This window comes from Taudactylus pleione, unplaced genomic scaffold, assembly GCF_031769625.1.
Source record: "Taudactylus pleione unplaced genomic scaffold, aTauple2 ptg001052l, whole genome shotgun sequence".
Taxonomy (NCBI): domain Eukaryota; kingdom Metazoa; phylum Chordata; class Amphibia; order Anura; family Myobatrachidae; genus Taudactylus; species Taudactylus pleione.
The window spans coordinates 379,612-396,559 of NW_028285453.1; positions in this window are offsets into that span (position 1 = coordinate 379,612).

Below are 16,948 nucleotides of genomic sequence, written 5' to 3' on the forward strand. Positions count from 1 at the left end.
ATCCGGGGGTTTGAAGAGACACACGTGTACCAGTAATGTGAAGGGACAAATGCCCCAATATAGACCAGGACATTGGGACTATATACAGTAATAGAATGAATCGGGGTAATATTATTGACTCTAGGTGAACATACATCTGGCTGTATCAGACAAAGCAGGAATATATCTGTATATTAAGTAGGGGAAAGATATGCGACCTGGAAATGGAGACTTAAGATGCAAGATCATATAGATTGAAAATTAATTTGACCACAATATTCAAACAGAGGGCCTGATTCAGAGCCGCTCGTAAGCGGCCACTCGTTCGTAGTCAGTCGATGTTGTCCAACCACGCATGCGTCGGTGTAACAGTGCGCATGTGCGTACGTCTGATTGCGGTCATTTTTCAGTCGATCGTAGACACAGTGAACAGGAAGTGACATGTCAAATGTGATTGACAGAATTGTCCATTTTGGGGTGGTGACGCGGGTGGAGATGGAAAAACGCAGGCGTGTCGAGGCGTTTTTTGGGCGTACATAAATTATCTTATGCAAGCGCCAAATGTGAACGGAACAAGTGATACGTCACTGTCTCATCCAATTTCCATTAAAACTGCTTGCTCAGCTTGTGGTCTGGTATAGTCTACCACAATGATGATGGTCTCTTCGTACTTCCCTGGGCTCATCGATGGTATAGCGATTTGTCAATTGAGGCCACAAAAACAATCATCTTTTAATTGCAAAACTGCTTGTAAGGTGTTTAGCAAATAGACCTTTTTTAGTAGCTAAAATCCGAACGCAGGTGAACTACTCAGCTGCTAATTTCTGGGTCAAACAATCAATTAGCTTACAAATTATTTTTGGGGGGGAGCTTTTAAAATATTTGTAAGTGTTTCTTTTTTAGGGAAACAATATTGTACGCATTTTTTTTTTCTTAATTTTTTGGGGGACAAGAAACCAATCGTCCTTTTGTTTTTGGCTAAGTGTTAATTAAAACTCATAAATTGTTTTTAACCCTTTTTTTCTAAAAATTAAATGTTTCTATTTCCATTGTATTGTTTCTAAGTTTGTTTGAGGGATTACCTTTTATCCCGTTTTTGAATAAATCAACAATAGAATTTTGCAGATTTTTTTCATAATTTTATTAAATGATTGTGTGCATTTTTTTTTTTCCATAACCATATTTTTTATAAGGTAAAACATTTTAAGAATTATTTGGGCCACACCCACACAAAATAAGTGGCATTTGAACTTAAAAGAAAAACAACAATTCACAAGAAAGGAGAGGGAGGTTGTTGTCATGAAGGAATATGGGGCAAACACAGAGATGGATTGTGGGGTAATTAGCCAGTGTTGTCATCGCCTTTTAGGCCTTTTGGCCGGGGGTTGGAGGGAGCCGGAACGGGCCCGGGAGCTCCTCCGGCTGGCCTGGCCAGAGGCAGATGTTGTGGCCTCTGGACTATGCATAGGGCTAGGCACATTTGGAGGGATGGCTGTTGTTGTGCCAGAGGTGGAGGGTCCTGATGTTCCGGCAGGAAGGGAGGCCGGCTCCAACATGTGCTGGCGAATGAGCTGCTCCAGGGCATTTGCAATTCTCACGTTTGCCCAAGTAGTTTCCGCCAGGGCATTTGCAACTCTCACGTTGGCCGCAGTATTTTCCTCCAGGGCGTCCGCCACCCATAGCAGATTGGCGTCCATCCTCAGCAGAATCTCGGTGTGCTGATCCGCTTTAACATTGAGATCAGTGAGGAAGGTCACTGCCTGCGAGGGGGAATGCCCTGGACTGTCTTCCACAGGGTCCCCAGATGGATCTACTGCTTCCTCCCCTGCAGAGCCAGAAGAAATTCTGTGGCCAAAGCTCACCTCTGGAGAAGACTCATCCGCCTGTGTCTCTGTGAGAAAAAAGAGAAAAGATTAAAATTCAAATCGAGATATTTTACAAAACACATTTCTGAGTTGTTAACATTACAACATTTACCTGGATCAACATGAGGAGCCGCAAAGTCTCCTCATTCGGCCTAATACAATCAATTAGCCGACATTTTTTTTTTTTTTGGTGTATTTTGAAATATTTGTAAGTGGTTTTTTTGTAGTTAAACAATATTGTATGCATATTTTTTTTTTTTTTATCAGTGTTTTGTAAAAATCTTTTTTTTTTTAACCCTTGATTTGTTGAAAATTCAAAAATGTTTCTCTTTCCGTTGTATTGTTTGTAATTTTGTTGGATGGATTACCTTTTAACCAGTTTTGTAAGAAATAAACAATAGAATTGAGCAGTTTTCAAACTGTTTTTTTTTTTTTCAGACAAAAAATGAAAAACACGTAAATAAACATAAATTGGTTGTTTGACCACACAAATAAAATAAGTGGCATTTTAGACACAAACCAATTAAAATGTTAAAAACAATTCACAAGAAAGGAGAGGGAGGTTTTGGCCATTAAGGAATATGGGGCAAACACAGATATGGATTGTGGGGAAATTAGCCAGTGCTGTCATCACCTTTTAGGGGATTTGGGTGGGGTTGGGAGCGAGCCGGAACGGGTCCGGGAGGTCCTTCGCCTGGCCTGTCCAGAGGCAGATGTTGGGGCCTCTGGACTAGGCATAGGGCTAGGCACATTTGGAGGGATGGCTGTTTTTGTGCCCGAGGTGGAGGCTCCTGATGTTCCAGCAGGAAGGGAGGCCGGCTACAACATGTAGTGGCAAACGAGCTGCTCCAGGGCATAAGCAATTCGCACCTTGGCCACAGAATTTGCCTCCAGGGCATCCGCCACCCGTAGCAGATTGGCGTCCAGCCTCAGCAGAATCTCGGTCTGTTGATCCGTTTTAATATTGAGATCACTGAGGAGGGCCACTGCCTGCGAGGGGGAAGGTCCTGGACTGTCTTCCACAGGGTCCCCAGCCGGATCTACTGTTTCCTCACCTGCAGATCCAGAAGTAATTCTGCGGCCAACGCTCACCTCTGGAGCAGACTCATCCGCCTGTATCTCTGTGAGAAAAAAGAGAAAAGAGTCAAATTAGAATCTAGATATGTTCCCAAAAACATTTCCGAGATCTTAACATTGCAACATTTACCTGGGTCAACATGAGGAGCCGCAAAGTCTGGCATGTCGGTATCCATGTTCGACACGCCAAACACCTCCTCATCCTGCACACACCCCTGTGCCAGCTCCTCCAAATCCGTGAGCTCAAGTGACACAGGGGTGGGACCCCCACCTGTCCTCCTTGTATGTCTAGCCCTATCTGCAAGTTTTTGTTTCAGGCGATATTTGAAGTCAGTCCATCTGTTGTATAAAAAGTTGGCATTATTACTCCAGTATTTTGACCTGTAAACACTTTTTAGTCAAATGTAGTTTGTACGTACCGGCGTTTGACCTCCCAGGTTGAACGTTCCAACTCACTCACCCCATTGACAGCACTGGCTATGTCGTCCCACATTTTCCACTTCTGGCTTGCACCCATATTCCTTGCTGCCTGGGGCAGGGTATCATTGCACATTTGGACCAAAACCTCCTTCTCCTTCCTTGTGAATTGTGGCTGCCTTTTTTTTTTTGCTTGTTTCGTTGGCCTACTAGGCCCAGCAGCCTCTTCCATTTCATCCTCAACACCTTTTTTTAAAAAGAAAAAAAAAATTGTAAAATGTTTTCTAAAATATTGTTAATCAATCATTTTCCACCAAAAAAATAAAAACTTACCTGGCGCCTCTTGGCCAGTACCTTGCTGCTCTGTAGTCATATTTGACTCAACTACAGCAGACCATTTTGGGATTTCTGTGATGTTTTTATACCTGCGTCAGCACTATTCGGCCGCATCGTTGATTGTGCGCTCCTATTCTCCGTCTTTAATTTTAGCGGGAAAATAAAGACTATTTATGGCTTGGTGTGACTCGAGTCGAGGTGGCATGTTATGATTGTTGGAGGTTTTGCGTTGGAGTGGATTGTTGGCTGACTGTGGAGTAGAAGGAGGAATTTTTGGGTGTGATCTTTTTGTTTATTTTGTTACTTCTTTCTTTTCCGTTCGCTTTTTTTTTGTTTCGCTTTTTTTGTTGGATTTTTTGAGTAAGTATTTTCAAAACCCACCGTAAAAAATGATAGTAAATAGTTGTCCAATTTGTAATTTATTTATTTTTATTTTTTTTACAGTTATTTTGGCATTGCCCCAGTGATGTTTTTGACCTTTGTGATATTTGTCTGTTTTTGGTAAGTGTTTTTCTTTTCATGATTTTACAAATTCGATGTGTGTGTCTTAGCATCTGTTTCGCAAAGTACTGTTGTTTATTTTCTTGGAACTATCATGTCTTCCCACTTAATGTTGCGTAATATTTGGCGAACTAATGTTTGAGTGGTTTTAACTGTAAAAGCAGCGTACTATTTAGCCAACTAATGTGTCTTGATTTACCGGTAAAAGTAGCATACTATTTAGCCAACTAATGTGTCCTTATTTACCGGTAAAAGTAGCGTACTATCTTGTGAACTAATGTGTCCTTATTTACCGGTAAAAGTAGCGTACTATTTTGCATACTAATGTGTCTTGATTTAACTGTAAAAGTAGCGTACTATTTAGCCAACTAATGTGTCCTTATTTACCGGTAAAAGTAGCATACTATTTTGCAAACTAATGTGTCCTTATTTACCGGTAAAAGTAGCGTACTATTTGGCGAACTAATGTGTCTTGTTTTAACTGTAAAAGTAGCGTACTATTTAGCCAACTAATGTGTCCTTATTTACCGGTAAAAGTAGCATACAATTTTGCGAACTAATGTGTCTTGATTTAACTGTAAAAGAAGCGTACTATTTAGCCAACTAATGTGTCTTGATTTTTTCAGTGTAAAATCATGTCTTACCACTAAATGTTGCGTAATATTTTCAGAACTAATGTGTCCTCCCTTCTCTATTTTTCCCCAAAAAAATTTGTTGACAATCATAGTTTATTAAATTAATCTTAAATATATTTTCTACTTTTGAAATGTAGGTAGTTCAGCACATAACACGTCCCAGGCCTGTAAGCATCTTTGGATTTCTTAGAAAAGATAAGTATATTTTTCTTTACACATTTGTCTAAAACAATCACTACCTGGCTTAATATTTCAGGTTGATGTTGGTCGTATTATATTGGCCATGGTTCCAGAACCCGACCAACCTCAACATCGTCCCAGGCGTAGGCCTCGTAGGCGTGCAAGGCCCCAGATATATAGAACACGTGTCACCCTTTTTGGAATGCCAGATGATGAGGTGTTAAGGCGATACCGTCTGCCACCACAAATCATCATAGACACTCTCTCATTAATAGAGAGTGATCTTGAATGGCAAATTGACAGTCCTACAGCAATACCACCACTAACGCAATTAATGTCGGTGTTACATTTTTGTGCCTCAGGATCCTTTCAAACCACTGTGGGAATAGTTGCAGGAATATCCCAATCCTCCTTTTCAAGGATCCTGAAGGCAGTGATGGAGGCCCTTTTTAAACACCTCCATCATTTTATTAAAATGCCATTGGATATGGGTACCCTTAATGTGGCGAAGGCAAATTTTTACCAAATAGCTGGCTTCCCACACATCATAGGGGTTGTGGATGGCACTCACATACCACTTCAGCCTCCAGCAAGGCTGGAGGCTATTTTTAGGAACCAAAAGCACTTTCATTCACTGAATGTAATGGTGGTATGTGATGCCTCCCTCCAGATCCTGTCCCTGAATGCCAAATTCCCCGGCAGTGCATATGATTCCTTCGTCATCCGGCCATCAGGGATTTGGCACAAATTAAACAACCTACAAGCTGATGATGCACGGCTTCTGGGTAAGTTGACACCTTCTGTTGAAACCAATGCAAAGCTTGTTACACAATGGTTCTGATGTTTGTTTTTATATTTTCACAGGAGACAGTGGTTACCCTTGCACAGGGCTGCTCACTCCTTATTTGGTTCCCACACCAGGGCCACAAAGTGAGTATAATTCTGCACTTACAGCCACCAGGCAGGTGGTGGAGTGCTGTATCGCCCTTTTAAAAGGCCGATTCAGATGCTTCCACCGCTCTGGTGGCGAGCTCATGTATTTGCCGGATATGGTTTCAAACATTGTGGTCCTGTGTGGGATATTTCACAACATCACCATAAGGAGTGGTGTCTCAATGCAGCCAGGATGCCTTGCCTGAGAATGGCCCCCCTGAGGTTGGTCGGAGGTCAGTATGTGGGGGGGCCATACGTGATGATGTGGTGGCCAGATTTTTTAGGTAATTATTTTCAAAAATTAAGTTAATTGACACAATGTAGACATGCAAGATTTTAATGGCCAATTTTAATTTGTGTTTTATATTTTTTTGTCTTTTATTCCATAAAATTAACCTAAAAAACAATGCCTACTACCTGAACCAAAAAATTGACTTCATGTGGCCACATTGGATATAACTTCTAGAACAATGATTTCTTCGCCTCATCTGTGGATTAATGTTGGCATGCTACTTCTTCAAACAGTTTTTGATTGTTGTTGTTATTTTGTTCTTTTTGGTGTTGGTTGTACTTTGAGTGTGTTTTCACTGTGTGAATTGATTGTGACAATTCACTTTGTGTTTATTATCTGTGTGCATTAAATTTTTGTTTAACGTTAAACAAACATCTCCTTGTTAAATTACAAGCAAGTGTAACCTGGTCCAAAAAAGGCAAACTTGCTTAATGGCTAATTCTGTAATGTGTTAAATTGTAAAGTATTTTACCCTGCTTTGTGGCTAAAAACAAACACCAAAGGTATTATGGTGAATCAGTATGTTTTCTAATCTAGGCCTAAACAGGTTTGATTTAATTTTTACATTACCCACAAAAATAAAAAATAAAAATTGCTGTTAATTCTACAAACCTATTGGTATTGTTAGGTGTTTAATGTGCCAGCTTACATACTTACTTGAGCTTTCTACAATCTAATTTACATTACTTAAAAAATCATGCTACAATAGTCAACTTATGTAAGGTTCAACAATCTAATATTTACAGACAAGGAATGAGACTTTAATAAATCAATATATTTTATTTTTTTAAACTTTTTTTGGTGAAAAAAAAAAAATTAGTGGTGCTGAAGCGCCAACAAATGATCCAGGACCACTAGCATGCCTACTACATGGCCCCTCAAGCTCTTCAAGCTGGAAAACAGTTCTTGGTTCTGCCTCTGGTCCTCTGTGGGTTAAAAAAATGTGTGGATTACTAAAATGACACCTTAATTTATATGTTACCAAACAACTTAAAAATCAGACAATACTTTAAAAAAAGAGAAAAAAAAAACAACACCAAAGTAATGCCAAACGCAAAGATTGTATAAAAATAAATAAATAAAACATAAAAATACCACAAAAAATAGGGAGAACTACGCAAAAATACTACATTTGTTGGTACCGTAAACAAGAAAGACACAAGTATGAGTGTTTGGACATGTGTCATATGTGTAAGGGGAAAACATCCTAGACATTGTTTGACAAAGGTATATATCCAAAACATTAGAAATACTTAACAAATTGGAAATGCACAGGCAAAAGGACATCATCAACCAAAAACAAAATAATGCAAAAGCAACCATAGTTTAAAAGGGAAACATACCGGTCATAATGATGACTGGGCCTGGAGCCCCGACATCATCCTCCTCAGAGGTGGGCCAGTGCTGGTCGGATGGAGGAAGGGTAATTTGGCTGGAAGTTGAGGGTGAGGAAAAGAGAGGGGAGGGTGGAGGGGAGGGTGATGAAAAGAGAGGGGGGGTGGAGGGGAGGGTGAATTTTGAGGGATGGGAGTGGCATCACGGTCTGCCAGGTCTGGGGTGGAGGGGGAATTTGGGGAAGGTTGGGGAGAGGAGGTTTGGGTGGGAGTGGGGGATAGGGGACAAGCCCGACATCATAGACATCGTAGTCTGCACTCAGCCCCTAAATGATGGATAAAAATTTATATTATTAAATATTTTAGTTTTTTAATAAAAAATTTACACACCCAAAAAAATAACAAACAAAAAAAGCACGATACGGAAAACAAGCACACGCAGGTATGTCCAAAATAAAGAAACAGGGCAAGATGGAAAACATGCACATGCAGGTATGTCCTAAATAAAGAAACAGGGCTAGACGGAAAACATGCACACGCAGGTATGTCCTAAATAAAGAAACAGGGCTAGATGGAAAACATGCACACGCAGGTATGTCCTAAATAAAGAAACAGGGCTAGACGGAAAACATGCACACGCAGGTATGTCCTAAGTAAAGAAACAGAGCTAGACGGAAAACATGCACACGCAGGTATGCTTACATTTAAAATGTAAAAAAAAAATACACTTACTTGCCAGAATTTGCTGACGCAAATTGGCCAAAAGGCGTGGGGATCTGCGGCGTAGATCTGACCATCGACTTTCGAGCTGGCCGATATTGCGGCGGTAGCCCAACGTACGCAGCCGGTGCCGCACCTCCGCATAGGCTTGCCGCTTGCGGCGGTTAGTGATGGGGGCCGGATGCTCTGTTATTCTCCAGTCCATCACATCTGTGAGGACCAGGAGTACGCGACGACAAAACGCTGCGGCTCTCATGATGGCAATGATTTTTCAACACAGAACAGTTTTAATAAAGGTCCCAGAAAAAATTTGATTGGCTAATGTACTTTGAAATTAACAGAAAGCATTCTATTGGTTATTGTATGAGTCATGTGACCTACACCCTCGCAAATATAATGTGAGTTATGATAGGCTTGATGCAGTGACATGCGTAAGCTAATTTAAATATTATTAATAAAGATGAAAAATCTGCATATAAACAAACGCAAAACAATAGTAGCATTCAAACAAACTTTAAAATTTGAAAAACCATCCCCTTGGTACAAACCGTACGTATTCTGGGGAAGGAATGACACACACAAACAATAATAAAGTTTATTGACATTGGAAAAAAAAACGGATTGCAAAGATGTGAATACCAATTAAGCGAATGAATATACTGATTGCTATTAATCGATTCAAGTATGTTTACAGAATGAAATAGCAGGCAATCGAAAACTGACAGGCCCACTTCCGGATTTGACTTGTGCGAGCGTTCCCTGCAACCAAAGATGAGATGGACGGTCGCTATTTTGAACGTTCGCTAGCTAGAGGAGGGGTTGGGAGACTATGGGGGCGGAAGATTAGCTGCGAGCGAACGTACGAGCGAGTGCTTGAATTTACATTTTTTCGCTCGTACGCCGAATGAACGGCCACTTGCGTCCGGGTCTGAATCAGGTCCTTAATTTGAGCGGGAAAATAAAGACTATTTATGGCTTGGTGTGACTCCATTCGAGGTGGCATTTTTGGATTGTTGGAGGTTTCTCGGTGTAGTGGTTGGTTCTTTGTTTGTTGGTTCGTGAAGGAGTAGTTGGTATTTTTTTGAAGGAGCGTTTTTTTATTACTTTCTTTGTTTACATTAGCATTTTTGCGTTTCATTTTGTTTTTTTGGGGGGGTTTTTTGAGTAAGTATTTCAATAATTCCCATAAATATTTATTATTAAATTGTTTTCAAATTTTTTATTTTTATTTTTTATTTTTTTTACACTTATTTTGGCTGTGACCAAGTGACCTTTTCGAACTTTGGGATATTTGTCTGTTTTTGGTAAGTGTTTTTGGTTTTATTAATTAACAAATTAGATGTGTTGGTCTTAGCATATGTTTCGCTAAGTAATGTGTGCTTGTTCTGTGTAAAATCATGTCTTAACTCTAAATGTAACGTACTATTTTGCGAACTAATGTGTGCTTGTTCTGTGTAAAATCATGTCTTAACTCTAAATGTAGCATACTATTTTGCGAACTAATGTGTGCTCCCTTCTCTAAATTTTTGACAACTTTATTTGGCTTAATTCCTAGTTTATTAAATTAATCATAAAAATATTTTCTATTTTTAAAATGTAGGTGGATTTTCACATGACACGACCCAGGCCTGTAAGAATCTTTGGTTTTCTTTGAAAAGATAAGTATATTTTTCTTCACACATTTGTCTAAAACAATAACTACCTGGCTTAACATTTCAGGTTGATGTTGGTCATATTATATTGGCCATGGTTCCAGAACCCGACCAACCTCAACTTTATCCCAGGCATAGGCCTCGTAGGCGTGCAAGGCCCCAGATATATAGAACACGTGTCACCCTTTTTGGAATGCCAGATGATGAGGTGTTAAGGCGCTACCATCTTCCGCCACAAATCATCATAGACACTCTCTCATTAATAGAGAGTGATCTTGAATGGCAAATTGACAGTCCTACAGCAATACCACCACTAATGCAATTAATGTCGGTGTTACATTTTTGTGCCTCAGGATCCTTTCAAACCACTGTGGGAATAGTGGCAGGAATCTCCCAATCCTCCTTTTCAAGGATCCTGAGGGCAGTGATGGATGCACTTTTTAAACACCTCCAACATTTTATTAAAATGCCATTGGATATGGGTTCCCTTAATGTGGCGAAGGCTAATTTTTACCAAATTGCTGGCTTCCCACACATCATAGGGGTTGTGGATGGCACTCACATACTACTTAAGCCTCCAGCAAGGCTGGAGGCAATATTTAGGAACCGCAAGCACTTTCATTCGATGAATGTAATGATGGTATGTGATGCCTCCCTCCAGATCCTGTCCCTGAATGCCAAATTCCCAGGCAGTGCACATGATTCCTTCGTCATCCGGCAATCAGAGATTTGGCACAAATTAAACAACCTACAAGCTGGTGATGCGTGGCTTCTGGGTAAGTTGACACCTTCTGTTGAAAGCAATGCAAAGCTTGGTACACAATGGTCCTGATGTTTTTTATATTTTCACAGGAGACAGTGGTTACCCTTGCACGCCCTGGCTGCTCACTCCTTATTTGGTTCCCACACCAGGGCCACAAAGTCAGTATAATTCCGCACTTACAGCCACCAGGCAGGTGGTGGAGTGCTGTATTTTAAAAGGCCGATTCAGATGCCTCCACCGCTCTGGTTGCGAACTCATGTAGTTGCCGGCTATGGTTTCGAAAATTGTGGTCCTGTGTGGGATATTTCACAACATCGCCATAAGGAGTGGTGTCCCAATGCAGCCAAAGAATGCCTTGCCTGAGGACGGCCCCCCAAGGTTGGTTGGAGGTCAGTATGTGGGGGGGGCCATACGCGATGAAGTTGTTGCAAGATTTTTTAGGTAATTATTTCCACAAATTAATTTAATTGACACAATATAGACATGTAATATTTTAATGTACACTTTTAACTTTTTTTTTGTTTTTGTTTTATTCCCTAAAATGACCATAAAAATCCATGCATACTACCTGATCAACACATATGACTTTATGTGGACACATTGGATATAACTTCGGGAACAATGATTTCTTCTCCTCATTTGTGGATTCATGTTAGCATGATACTTCTTCAAACAGTTCCTGATTTTTTTTTATTTTGGGTGGATTTTGGTGTTGTTTGGACTTTTGTGTGTGTTTTCAATGTGTGAATTTATTGTGTCAATTCACTTGGTGTTTATTATTTGTGTGCATTAAATTTATTTTTTATGTTAACCAAACATTTCCTTCGTAAATTACAACCAAGTGTAACCTGTTCAAAAAAATGCAAACTTGCTTAATGCCTAATACTGTAATTTCTAAATTTGTAAACTTTTGTACCCTGCTTTGTTGCTAAAACCAAACACCAAAGGTATTATGGTGAATCAGTATGTTTTCAATTCTAGGCCTAAGCAGGTAGCTTTAATTTTTACATTACCCCCCCAAAAAAATAATCGATTTTTGAGGTTAATTCTACAAACCTATTGGTATTGTTATGTGTTTAATGTGCAAGCTTATATACTTACTTGAGCTTTCTGCAAACAAATTTACATTACTTAAAAACTCAGGGACAAATAGTAGACTTATGTAAGGTTCAACAATCTAAGATTTACAGACAAGGAATGAGACTTAAATAATTCTAAAAAAACTTTATTTTTGGGATAATTTTTTTTTTGCTAGTAAAAAACTTAGTGGCGCAGGATCGCCAAAAGGTGGTCCAATGCCACCAGCATGGCAATGAGATGTCCCCTGAGATCCAGCAATACGCCAGCAATTGCCTCGTTACGCCTCTGGTCCTCTGTGGGTTAAAAAAATGTGCTGATTACTAAAATGACACCTTCATTTAGATTTTACAAACCAACAAAAAATTCAGACTATCCCAAAAAAAACATCAGTTACCAAAACATGTCCAAAACAAAAGGAATGCAAAACGAAAAGATTTAAAACAAATAAGGGCCCAAAATGAAGAAATAAAAACGAAAAAAAAAGATTTCAAACTAAGCAAAACTATGACATTTGTTGGTACCGTAAACAAGAAAGACACAAATGTTTGGACATGTGTCATATGTGTAAGGGGAAAACATCCTTGACATTGTTTCCCAAAGATATATATAAAAAACATTTGAAGTACTTTACTATTTTGAACTGCACAGGCAAAAGGACAACATCAACCAAAATAATTTTTTTTTAAAAAAAAGCATAGTTTCAAATGTAAACATACCGGGCACACTGCTGACTGGGCCTGGAGCCCCGAATTCCTCCTCATCTGACGTGGGCCAGTGGCTCATGGAAGGAGGAGGGGTAATATGGGATGAAGGGCAGGGTGAGGAAAAGAGAGAGGAGTTTGAGGGGAGGGGGAAGTTGGAGGGATGGTAATGTGAGGAGAGGGAGGGGACTGACGGTCGGCAAGGTCTGGGGTGGAGGGGGAATTTGGGGAAGAGTGGGCAGAGGATGTTTGGGTGGGAGTGGGGGATAGGGGACGAGCCACACGTCGGCGACGTCTGAGTCTCCGCTCTAATTGATGGCAAAAATAATTTTTAATTACAAATGACCTTTTTTTTTTTTTTATCCAAAAATAAAAAATAAACCAACAGGGCTATACTGTAAACATGCACACGCAGGTATGTCCAAAATAAACCAACAGGGATATACTGTAAACATGCACACGCAGGTATGTCCAAAATAAACTAACAGGGCTATACTGTAAACATGCACACGCAGGTATGTCCAAAATAAATCAAAAGGGATATACTGTAAACATGCACATGCAGGTATGTCCAAAATAAACCAACAGGGATATACTGTAAACATGCACACGCAGGTATGTCCAAAATAAACCAACAGGGCTATACTGTAAACATGCACACGCAGGTATGTCCAAAATAAACCAACAGGGATATACTGTAAACATGCACACGCAGGTATGTCCAAAATAAACTAACAGGGCTATACTGTAAACATGCACACGCAGGTATGTCCAAAATAAACCAAAAGGGATATACTGTAAACATGCACACGCAGGTATGTCCAAAATAAACCAACAGGGATATACTGTAAACATGCACACGCAGGTATGTCCAAAATAAACCAACAGGGCTATACTGTAAACATGCACACGCAGGTATGTCCAAAATAAACCAACAGGGATATACTGTAAACATGCACACGCAGGTATGCGCCAAAATAAACCAACAGGGATATACTGTAAACATGCACACGCAGGTATGTCCAAAATAAACCAACAGGGATATACTGTAAACATGCACATGCAGGTATGAGCCAAAAAAAAAATGAAACTTAAAAACATACACAGAAAGACTTACTTTGGGCAATCCGGAGATGCAAAAGGGCCAGCAGGCGTGGTGATCTGCGCCGCAGATCCGACCACCTGCATTCCAATTGGCCTATATTTCGGTGATAGCTGAGGGAACGCAGGCGGCGGCGCACCTCCGCGTAGGCCCTCCGCTTCAGGAGGTTGGTGATGGGGGGCGGATGGTCCATTATTCGCTGGTCCATCACCTCAGTGAGGACCAGTAGCTCATGGGTGGTGACCCACAGCTATACGAGCGTCCAGGAGGACGCTCCATTTTTATGGAGGACGGCCCTCATTCAGAGCGAGCGCTCTGCTCAGAGCGTCCGGCTCTGAATGAGGGCCTCAGTCTCATCAATTACAGCAATATATAGAGAAACTGGACGATCTTGAAAATAGAAGTCGCTGTAATAACCTTTGCTTCATAGGGATCCCAGAATCAGTTCCAGAAATAGATCTCTCCAAGTACATAGCGCAACGGTTAACAAAGATATTATAACTACCTGAAGAAGTTGGTAGCCCATGTATTGAGAGAGTGCACAGAATAGGACCTAGGAGACCAGAAAGAGAGGGAGTTAAAACACGTCCAGTATTGGCTAGGTTTCTAGATTTCAGGGAAATGGAGCGGATTTTGATGTTATATAGACAATTGGGGCAATTGATTATAGATGGCCAGAAGATCTTGATGTTTCAAGATTGCTCTACGATAGTGGCACAGAAGCGTAGAGATTTTATCCCTATATGTCGATCCATAGCAGAACAGGATAGACGTTTTGCAATGTTATACCCGGCAAAGTTAAGGTTAATTGAGAATGGTCAGGTGCACATATTTACTGACCCTAATAAGGCAAAGCAGTTTTTTAAACCTATGTCTCCCTCCTAAAAATAAGGTATATATAGAGACCCTTGATTGAAAATCAAGAAATAATGTGGTACATGATGCTGCCCACGGTTTTGGGGAAATTTATTAATGTAATCTTTTTTATGAAGTTAAGGAAATGGTAATTATGTATTGCTATCCTTGGTTAATGAAACGGTTATGGAAAAGTGAAAAGGTGTAGAAGCATAGTAATATCTATATTTTTTTATGTATTCCATATCTAGAAATTGTTATGGTAGAAGGTGTGTGTGGAACTTCAGTTGGTATAAAAATGGGGAAAACTCATCTGCTCCTTGGGACAGGGTGAGCCCCAAAGGTTTATATTACTACTCGAGTTGTCAATTCCCTGATTGTGGGGTAGGATGAGTGCTCCAGGAACATCAGCTTCTACCCTACCCTCCTCTAATTTGCCTAAACTGATTATTTCATCCTGGAATGTTAGTGGGTTAAATTCACCAGTTAAACGGAAAAAGGTTATACAGCAGATTAAACGTTCAGGTACTGATATAATGTTTTTTCAAGAAACAAGATGGAAGCTGGGTGATAGCGCGATGCTGAAAGATAGATGGATTGGAGATTGTTTAGTTGCATCACATCATGATAAATCACGAGGGGTGGCCATCATCTTGGCAAAACACTTAATGTACACAATATTGGACACAGTTATGGACCCTAAGGGTAGATTTATATTACTTTACAATTACATTTAAATATATGACACCAGATATACACTTCTGAATAAAGCAATTTTTTTAACACAGATTAAGCAATTGATTTTAAGTAGGGACGTCTTTAGTTTGATACTAGGAAGCGATTTCAATCTAGTGGCCAATCTAAATCTGGATAGATCAAAAATAGCTACATTTTTTAATATACCTCCAAATAATCAAATTCAAAGTTTAATAATGGAATTAGGGGTGGTGGATATATGGAGACTTTTTCACAAAACAGAAAGGATATATACATTTCACTCAGGATATATACACCACTCATTCTCACGTATTGATTATATTTTGCTAGCTGATTATCTAGTACCAAATGTGATATCCAGCGATATATCTGATATACTGTAGTGATCTCAGATCACGCAATGGTTTCAGTCGCTATACATATTATAGAAAAAAAGTCTCAATTTTGAAGATTTCCAACATACCTGTCTCAATCTGAAAATTTTCAACAAAATATTAGAAATAAATGGATGGAATATGCCAAGAATAATAGAGAACATAGAGATAACCCCATATTGTTTTGGGAAGCATCAAAAACCGTAATGCGAGGAGAGATAATTGCATATGTGGCAGGACAACGGAAATCTAATAAAGAGAAATATAATAATTTAAGTAGAGCAGTATCTCAGAGTTATTCAGAATATGTGGTCCAACCAACTGCTGAAATGTTTGAGAAATATCAGCAGACATGTCAATTATTAGAGAGCTATCTGTTATGATAGGCCAAGTTAAATATTGATTTTGGTAAGAACAAGATGGGGAAACCGAGTGGGTTCACTTTTAGCAAATATGTCTAAGTCAACTAGGAGTAAAAATCATATAGTGGCAGTTAAAGGAAATAGCCCTGATTCTCTATTTCAAAATCCTCTGAGATTCTAGAAAAATGTAATTCATACTTCTCTGATATATATAAAACACAACCACATAGTCATGAATTAGTAACTGCTCTACTAGATGAGGCAGGACTTCCGAAATTATCCAACCTACAATATGACGCATTGGAAGCAGATATAACAGATAAGGAGATAAGACACGCTATTTGGGAAATACCATCACATAAATCCCCGGGACCGAATGGGTTCTCAATAGAATATTATAAAACACTTCAAATGGAGGTGGTCCCTATTCTATTGGAAATTTATCAACTAATCCATAGACGCCGACCAGTATATCTATCATTTAATAGGGCATATACTACATTAATCCCGAAGCCATGGAAGGATCCATTGATGCCATCATCATATCGTCCAATAACACTACTAAATGTAGATTTTAAAATAATGGCAAAGATAATGGCATCTCGCTTACAGAATATGCTAGATCAGTTGCTGACAGAACATCAATTAGGCTTTACAAGGGGGCAACATTTGGTAAAGGGTATACGAACCGCAATTACCGCAGTGACAGCATCAGCCTTAATGCCTCCTCCTAATGAATCAAACATGTTATGCTTGGATGCCCAAAAAGCTTTTGTCATTGTATTACCTGTATGAAGTGTTATCCTGAAGAGGTTTCCGAGAAGTTTTAGAGAATTGGTGGCTTTTCTCTATAAATCCCCGGTAACATCTTTAATAGTGAATGGATTACGAGGAGAAGGGGTTGGAATGCACAGAGGAACAAGACAGGGGTGTCCCCTATCTCCCCTCCTCTTTAATTTAGTCAAGGGTAATTCAATCATGGGCAGAGGTTAAGGGATCCAAATTGGGAATCGGAATTTTAAAATAACGGCATTTGCCGATGATATATTATTATATTTATCAAATCCAAAAGA